Here is an 8,383-nt window from a genome sequence, read left to right as displayed (position 1 = left end):
TCCACATTTATGCAGCCTTGCATTTATGTAGTTATAAATATTCTTTTTCTGTCCCCTTTTTGTCTTCAAGACAAGACTACGAAGTCGCCTTTGAAAAATGTAATATGTTGAAACTGAATCCTAATGGTAGTTTTGATTTAGATTAAAAACATTTTTTCACCGATCTGGTATTCCCAACAGGCCTGATTTATTTTGTACGTCTGTAATAATATTAAGTACTGCAATTTAATATTAAAGTTTATTAAACCATGAGCTAAGCTTTTTTAATGTCTTCCAGTACTCACAATATTGGTAGAAATCGTAATTACTGAAAGTTATATTTTTATAAATTCTGTTGTTGATAATTTTTAAAGAGAGAAAAAATGAGTTTCGGCGTCATGATTTTACTATTTAAAAAGATATCCGATCTAACCTGATGATATTTAATAATACCTTCTAGTGTGGTAAATTTTTATCTCGCCTTCTTTACCTAAATTAATATTAAATAAGTAAAATTAATATATCGAGTAAAGAGTGTCATTAGTTTAGAAGGTTATTAATTTTAGAACAACGAAAACAATTGATGTTCTGTTTTATGCCGATCTTACACATAATACATCGATCTGGAACGTTGTCCAATACATTTTGTCTCTCTTGATCTTGTGGTTAATTTTTCTTTCGATTAGTAAAAAAAACAGAAGGTATAATTTTTTAATGCCAGATAAAAATACAACAGGAGAAGTTTTTAATTACGTGAATATGATCGGTTATAAAAGTACCGCGGTGTTTAAAAGAGAAAGTTGAATTTTTTTTCAGATTCGAATTTTTGTGGTCATAATAAGCCATACACTAGTTGTAATTTAAGAAATTGAATTGAAGAATAAAAAATGACTGTATCTAGTACATGTGATTTCTTTATTCCTGCTAATTAAGTAATAATAACAAAGAAGTTAATTCATAAATCAGTAAACATATTTATATATTTCACTTTTACTTAGTAAGCAGGTACCATACCAGCTCTGAATTTTAACATTATTTGTCATTGATTTAATCAAAATATCATGATAAAATTTACAGTAACTATTCCTTGCTTATTCATTATCATATCCTCAGCCGTAGCACGTCATCTGCTGGATATTCGGAGAGTCTCCCTATAAATTACCAAGAGGATCGGAAACATCACATTTAACGTCTCCCGATGACTTTGACAAGTTCGTCTATCCGACTGATGGGTCAACGTAAGACGCTGATTAAATCACAAAATTTTGAGAATGAGGCTACATTGTACTCAGAACTTTGTAAATGATTCTTATACTGATATCACTATTAAACAAAGTAATATAATGAGTCGCCTTTTTTTTAAAGGGTTTATTATACGTGTTGTCATAACATTGCATACACACCGAAAAGGTTACGTCTGACTAAGACCAATATAGCTCCACTCCCGACAAATATTTGCACGCTCTCAGCTATTAACTTTCAGTCTGGATGCATTTTCGTATATTTTTAGTAAGAAAATTTACTGAAAGTGTATTTTTAAGAACAAGTACTTTTTTATTAGTACATATGTCGTGTTTTGAAGGTATTTAGAAGAAGAATTCACCACGGTGCTCTGTTTAAAAATTGTTTGTTAAAATTTCAGTAAGCTGATTATTGCTTTATGACAATATTAACCCGTGCTCGATGTGCCATTGACGATATGCTGGAGTAAAATATTTAGTTGGAGGTACTACCACCGAAGTGTTTAGATCAGTGCTAATCGTTAAATAAAATTCCATCAATATCCGCTTAAAAAAGTCTTCATTCAGACGAAATTCTTGCGAGAACTGTATCGACTAAAATAAATACTTCGTGGCACTGCGTCTGGTGACATTACTGAATTTGACTTTCACATCATTTCAGCCATATGACATGGGCAGCTGGACTTAGGTCTTCCCCAGATTTTTACAGTAGGACTGAATGGAAGCAGAGCCTCTCTGTCCACTTTATGGGTGGCCATCCTATGCTGCTTACGAATCTTCCGATTCCTGATACAAATTTGTAGACAAAATTCGAGCATAACCTAACTAACTTTTTCATTATAGGTATAACTTCGTTGCTAATAGCGATAGACAAAAGGTTGGTCGATGGAAATACTTTGGTAGTCAAAATAAAAAGCTCGCAGCAGATGCAGAATGCTAGAATTAAATTTATTTAATAACTTTTACGTGAAAACATTTGTTTACAATGGGACCTGACATTAACTACTTTGTCTATAATGGTGACTAGTAGAAACAAATGTTTCGGATTTGTCATATCTTAACGTGATTCGAGTTAATAACTATCGTCATAATTTATTTCGATTTATTTATCCCCTCCTTTCGTCATTGCTAAAGTCACTTTCAGTAAATCGACGAGTAAGAAATAGAAGAGTGGATGAGTTCAAAATAAAATTATTTTAGCAAGTTATTATGTTATGTGAAGTAAAGAAAGAAAGCAACATTTTAATTCACAATATTTTAATCCATCATCCAAAAATATTACGTATTTTTAATGTACTGCCCCTAGCATGGAATCCCAGTGTCATTTAATTTCTTTTGTGTCCTTTGATTCTGTTTGTGACGTTTTCATACAAGCACTAATCCGAAAGCACTTCAATTATGGATGTTCTGAAAGTCGATCTGGCACCTTTGGAGGGACAGCAGCACTTTATGCGTCGTTTAATACGATTTTTTTAAATAGTTCCTTCATTTCCAAAAATTCCATTTAAAACTAGCCAAGTAATAAAAGCGTTGGTTACTACAAAGTATTGTCGCTAATATATGCAGGCTTAACATGACTTTTTCGTCTCAAATTTTTTCTATGATGTTCACACAGATCAAACACCTATTTCTAGTGAGTTTATAAATTTTCTGTCGCAAAGCGAAACTTTTTCATTTTACGCGTAATACGAGTGCACACGTTAGCATCAAATATCGCAGGGCAAATAACACAGAGGGTAAATATTCCGCCGGTACAATTTTACGTTTGTCTTCAAAGCAAACTACCGTAGGCTTTTTTAACTCTCGTGATATAAAATTTTACCAAACAAAAATGAACAAAAAAATCACGGTGCAAAAATATATAATTATATAATCATAATTTTAATCGTTCTATTACAGATTAATATATAGTTAAGTAATGTACAGAAAATTGACATATCAACATAAAAAGTTTATGTAATACTTTTTTATAATCAGGGTGTCAGGTGACAGATTTGGGCTTAAAATTTAAATTTTTTCTTAACCGTTTTAGGCAAGAGAACGGAAAAGAGGCAGCGTTAGCTGTTACTGGTGTAAATTTTGTGGTCATGATGTCGCATTGGATGGGAGAACCACGTGTGTTCGCAATCGAACGTATTTCAAAGACAATGATTCGTGCATCGACAGTTTTGTTAGCTGTACAATATGTGATGGTTTTTTTTTAGGCCTCCGCTATTGGGACTTCTCCTTCCACCCCTATTTTGTTGGGAACAGGGTTTTTTATTAAATTTTTTCACATGAATTTTTTATTTTCGTCCTCGTCTTCCATAGTTCACAATATCTTTTTTTCTTCCTTCTATCATTCCATAATTTCATCTTCCTTTCTCAATCATTCCATTCCTTTCATCCATCCTCAAACACTTCAGTTGTATTTTCTATTGCAGTATCACAGTTATATTTAGTTTGTTTATTTTTCTCATGTACATCAATTATACATTTTTTATTTTAATTTCAATAAATCTATCTTAATAAGATTAAATATATAATAGGACTGACAATATTTTATGTTTAACTATGTTTTATTTCTATTAATTACATATTGTGCAACTTTCCTGAAGAATTTGAGGACGGACTCTCTTGCATCCTTTTCCATTATAATTTGTCCTTAGGAAGCTTTAGGCGTCAGTGGCCATCTGTTCCATGCTGCCTTTAATATGAAGCATGCCCACTGACACTTGGAATTCCTAATGCGCTACGATATGTCGGTCACGGTTTTATCTACGTACACATTCCTAAATCGATCACGTAGACAAATCCCGAGCATGGCCCTGTCCACGGCCCGTAGATGTAATTTGATTTTTGTTATCATCAGAAATGTAAATAGATAATTTGTCTGTACTTATGAACCTCTAACATGATACTTAAACATTAATTTTCTACAGAACTATGAATGCGTCTAATAGGATCTGTGACTTAGTAATTCAGGAATTTAATTTTTGCAGTTTAATTTTTAATGTTTGTATGTATTTTGCTATTAATATTTCATATACCAAACCTTCTTTAAAAAGAAAACATTTTTTTTCTTTCCCTCGAGAAAGTACACTAGCTTAGTCGTTAATGTTTTTAGCAATTGTTTTGATGGCTAACAAGTCGTATTTGAATACTGAAGTGGACAAACTACCTAAAATTACGTACCTCCTCACAAAAACCGATAAAGTGAAACGCTACTAAGCAAATAACAAATAATTTTGATTTACTTAAAAATACTGACAAAACTTTGCTAACGCAGCTTCCGCTGTTGTTTGTCTGAGTCTTACTGAATACTTAGGTTTTATCTTTGAAGAAGAGTAAGTTTTCAACTCCGAGATCAAGAGTAATACACGACTAATGGATTTTTGGGAGCAAAGAAAAATAAATTATCATAAATTATATAAATATACGTTAATTATTTATATTATATTATTTTTTTTTATCAATTAACATAATACAAATAATTAATATATGTAAGAAAGAGTATTTTACTTAAACACTAACTGATGATGCAGCAATTATTAATTATAGGCATTGCACTTACGACGTACACCAGAAACCATTTGTTAGTTATAGTAATATAAATAAACATAATATTACATACATCTACAACGTAGTGCTATAAAGATAAGACAACCATATAGACACTTGTATTGCTTGTTAATTAATTGAAACACTTTTGTGATTTAATATTTTAAAGGGCCTCTCTCTGTAGATTAAGTAGTCTGAATGGATGAAACGTTTGTATTCGAAATGGAAGGATTAAACAATCTCGATAATGGAACTTGAATATTGAGAGTGCATATGATTTTTAAAGGTTTTATGAAATCAATTTCATAAAGCTCTTTACGGATGAACCGACAATTTCTTTGGTGCAACAATGCGAATTAATGAAAAAATATAGTAAGCGTTTTCTTTGAGAGATGCTTTGTATCAATAGGAGGTGCATTGTGGTATCGATATTATAAAATTGGAATATTAAAATGCATTGCATTTAGAAAATTGATCGAACATATTTTTACCTTAACCGAACTTATAAACAGAACCTCAGTTAGTATTTGTGCTAAGACGTACACTGTTGCACTCTTCCCTAGAATTTTATCCTGAAATTAAATTATCAGCAATATGCCTCAGAACAGCCTTCAGCTATTTAGGTTTGTAATTTAAAAAGAAACAATAAATTAACTATACTTGGTTCGTTTTCCTCATTTAAGCCTATGACGTTCCGCCTCGTAGATTTCCAAGAGGTCTGATTGAGGTCTGATTCTAGCTTCTTCCGACGACTTTAACAAGGTTGTCAATCTATTTTGTAGGTGAACGTCCTACGCACCGCTTGCTAATCCCTGATCTTCACCCCGCTCCAGGCGTTTGGTACTAAAATATAGCAAATTTAGCCGAAGCCATACTACTATAGATTGCAATTTAGATGGTTTTGATTTATAAGGTTACACTCATAATGCTTGTTAACTTTTAACCTTCCTATACCCGCGCGTTGGTCTTGAGAGACCGACAGAATGATTTTTGATGTTGGCAGAATTTAAATAAAGAACGAATAATGCTAGTTTAATGAACTTTCTAGTACTTGCCTAATTTGATACGACCTTGAAATTGACGTGACGTGTGACCTTGAGTGGGGGCCACATTTGGGTGAACTGAGCGTCATCGGTGCCAGAGACCGGCACGGGGTACATGTGTTATTATTTTTGGTGAGTAATATTTTTTATTATTCATGATTTTCGTAGATTTGTTAAATAGTTTGCATATTTTTTGTAAAGAAGTTTACTCGTATACATTTTTACCATAGTTTTTATTTTTTACCATACCTTAATTTTATTATGATATTTCAGAGTATTTATGCTAGAGGCATAGAGGCAACTGTGCATTGGTTTCGTACGTCCCAAAAAAGAATAAAAACGTTTTACTCTTTCCAGTATGCATGATGATGAAAAAATCAACGAAGTGACTGGTAAGCCTGAAATTATCATGGATTATAACAAAACAAAGGGAGGCGTTGATACCGTTGACAAAATGGGTGAAACCTATAATGTCGCTAGAGGTACTAATAGGTGGCCTATGGTGGTTTTCATAGCTTGATAAATGTTGCAGGAATTAATACATATATTATATTTTCACAAAATAATCCTAACAAAAAAATTGAAAGAAGAATTTTTCTGGAAAAGCTGTCGTATGAACTCATTGACGCGCAGTTGAGGAGACGGGCGAGAACTACTTCTTTACCGACAAGGATACGACAAAGGTGTGCTGAAATCTGTAAACTGGACGGTCCAGAATTATCAGGTACCGCTAATAACTTAGGCCAAGGTCGTTGTAGCTTTTGCAGTTCGAAAAAAAACCGTAAAACGCGTTACAACTGCCTTACTTGCGAAAAATATTTTTGTTTGGAACACGCGGTTATGGTTTGCTCTTATTGCTATAGTAATGAATCTCAAGAGGATTAGATTTTATTTTATTATTCCTAGTTCTGTTATCTAGAAGATTTACGAAGATCCTTATGTTATGTTGAAGAAGGATTTTAATTTTGGTTCATTTTATCTTAGTTTGTATGAATAACTAATGTTTTTCAATGGCTGTTTCTGAAGACTGTGCAACCATAATAAATGCAAATAATTGATAAAAAAATAGTTCAATTAGTTTATTTATTAATTATGGTTTAATTATTAATAGTTTATTTATTAAACATATCCCTAACTTTAAATACAATATAAGTTTCCAATAGGTTTTCCCAAAAAAATCAAAGTTACGGATTTTAAAGTTTCGGTCCGTTACACCTTGCACGGGTACAGGTGTTACACTATTTAGCGCGGGTACAGGAAGGTTAAAAAATTTGATAAGCTTCTCTACTACTGAAAACATAAAACTAAACTTCAGATCGAGTAATCCAATCGCCTGCTGATCATTTAAAGAGATGGAAAAACTTGTTACGAGGAGGCCCACGGTGGACAAAAACAAGAAGGCACACCTGACTACCGTCCGTAATATTCCTTAATTTATATTATAATGCATATAGTACAGTTTTTAGTTTTACAGTCTGTCAATTTATGGATTTTTTGCGTATATATTGCAGAGTTTGGTCACGAATAGGCGGTGTATATAAAATATGCAAAAAAAATGTGATATATAATGTTAATGATGTTAAAGGTCAAAATGTGTTTATAAATTTTGTAGCAAAATATATACACGCACTTCAGTACATACGGCTTTTTAGCCGGATGCAGGGCCGGTGGCGAACTAAAACCTGAAATAATGTAACAGCTGTGTCCCAGTTCGATGAAAAGACATCAGAATAAATCATGAGTTTTTTTTTTAACAATTTCTTGATAGTGCACTGTAAAATTTATATGTTATTTGTTCATTTTATTACATGATGTTTTAAATTGTAGAGCTATTTAACTGTGGATCGTGAGTACTCGTAAAATATATAGTATAGTATATTTATAACAATCTGTGAACGATATTGTTACAATATGGACAAGCTATTACCAAATTTTAACTACAGTTAAATATACAATGACATTTTTGAAACACATTAGCACATTTGTACTTATTTTTTTAAAAAAACCTTCAACTAGGTCAACCACTCAACTATACTTTTCTTTTGAAAAGTGTAGTTGAGAGATTGACTTTCATTTTTTTTAATTTTTATAGGTTTTGTTATAGTTGTCTATGAAAAGGTTATAATTCCAATTATTATTATATAAAATCCTGCAAGTTACCTTGAACAATCGACGTGACGGTTCTCCCGGAAGGAGTCAAGACGCTTTCCTCTTGCGATCTACGAAAATATCTGACATTTGCGAAATTCAAGACGGAGGCTAAACCGCGGGTTTTGTTTTTCTCGGTATTGGTGACGTTTTCGAGTAATCGGGGGATGCTCTATACGATGAAAGTACGGTAAGTCGAAAAAACACGGTGGCTGCCGAGATCCCGCATAGTCGTGTTGGAGCACCCGCTTTGCGGTGGGTGACGTCGGTTTTGTGAAATTTTCGTTTTTGATTTTCGGAAGTATGCTCAATTTTACTGCTCTATTTTTTTTCGCTCTGCCGATAATACCCTTCCAAAGCCAACGAATAAAACCTGCAAAAATTACATTGTTGTCTACAACTTTTGAAAACGCAATCGCTAAACTCACTGAT

The sequence above is a fragment of the Battus philenor genome, unplaced genomic scaffold (assembly GCF_028537555.1).
Source record: "Battus philenor isolate CCGP_79_NKW_IND1 unplaced genomic scaffold, ilBatPhil1.0.hap1 SCAF_1, whole genome shotgun sequence".
In the NCBI taxonomy this organism is placed as follows: Eukaryota; Metazoa; Arthropoda; class Insecta; order Lepidoptera; family Papilionidae; genus Battus; species Battus philenor.
This window is presented reverse-complemented; position numbering follows the sequence as displayed.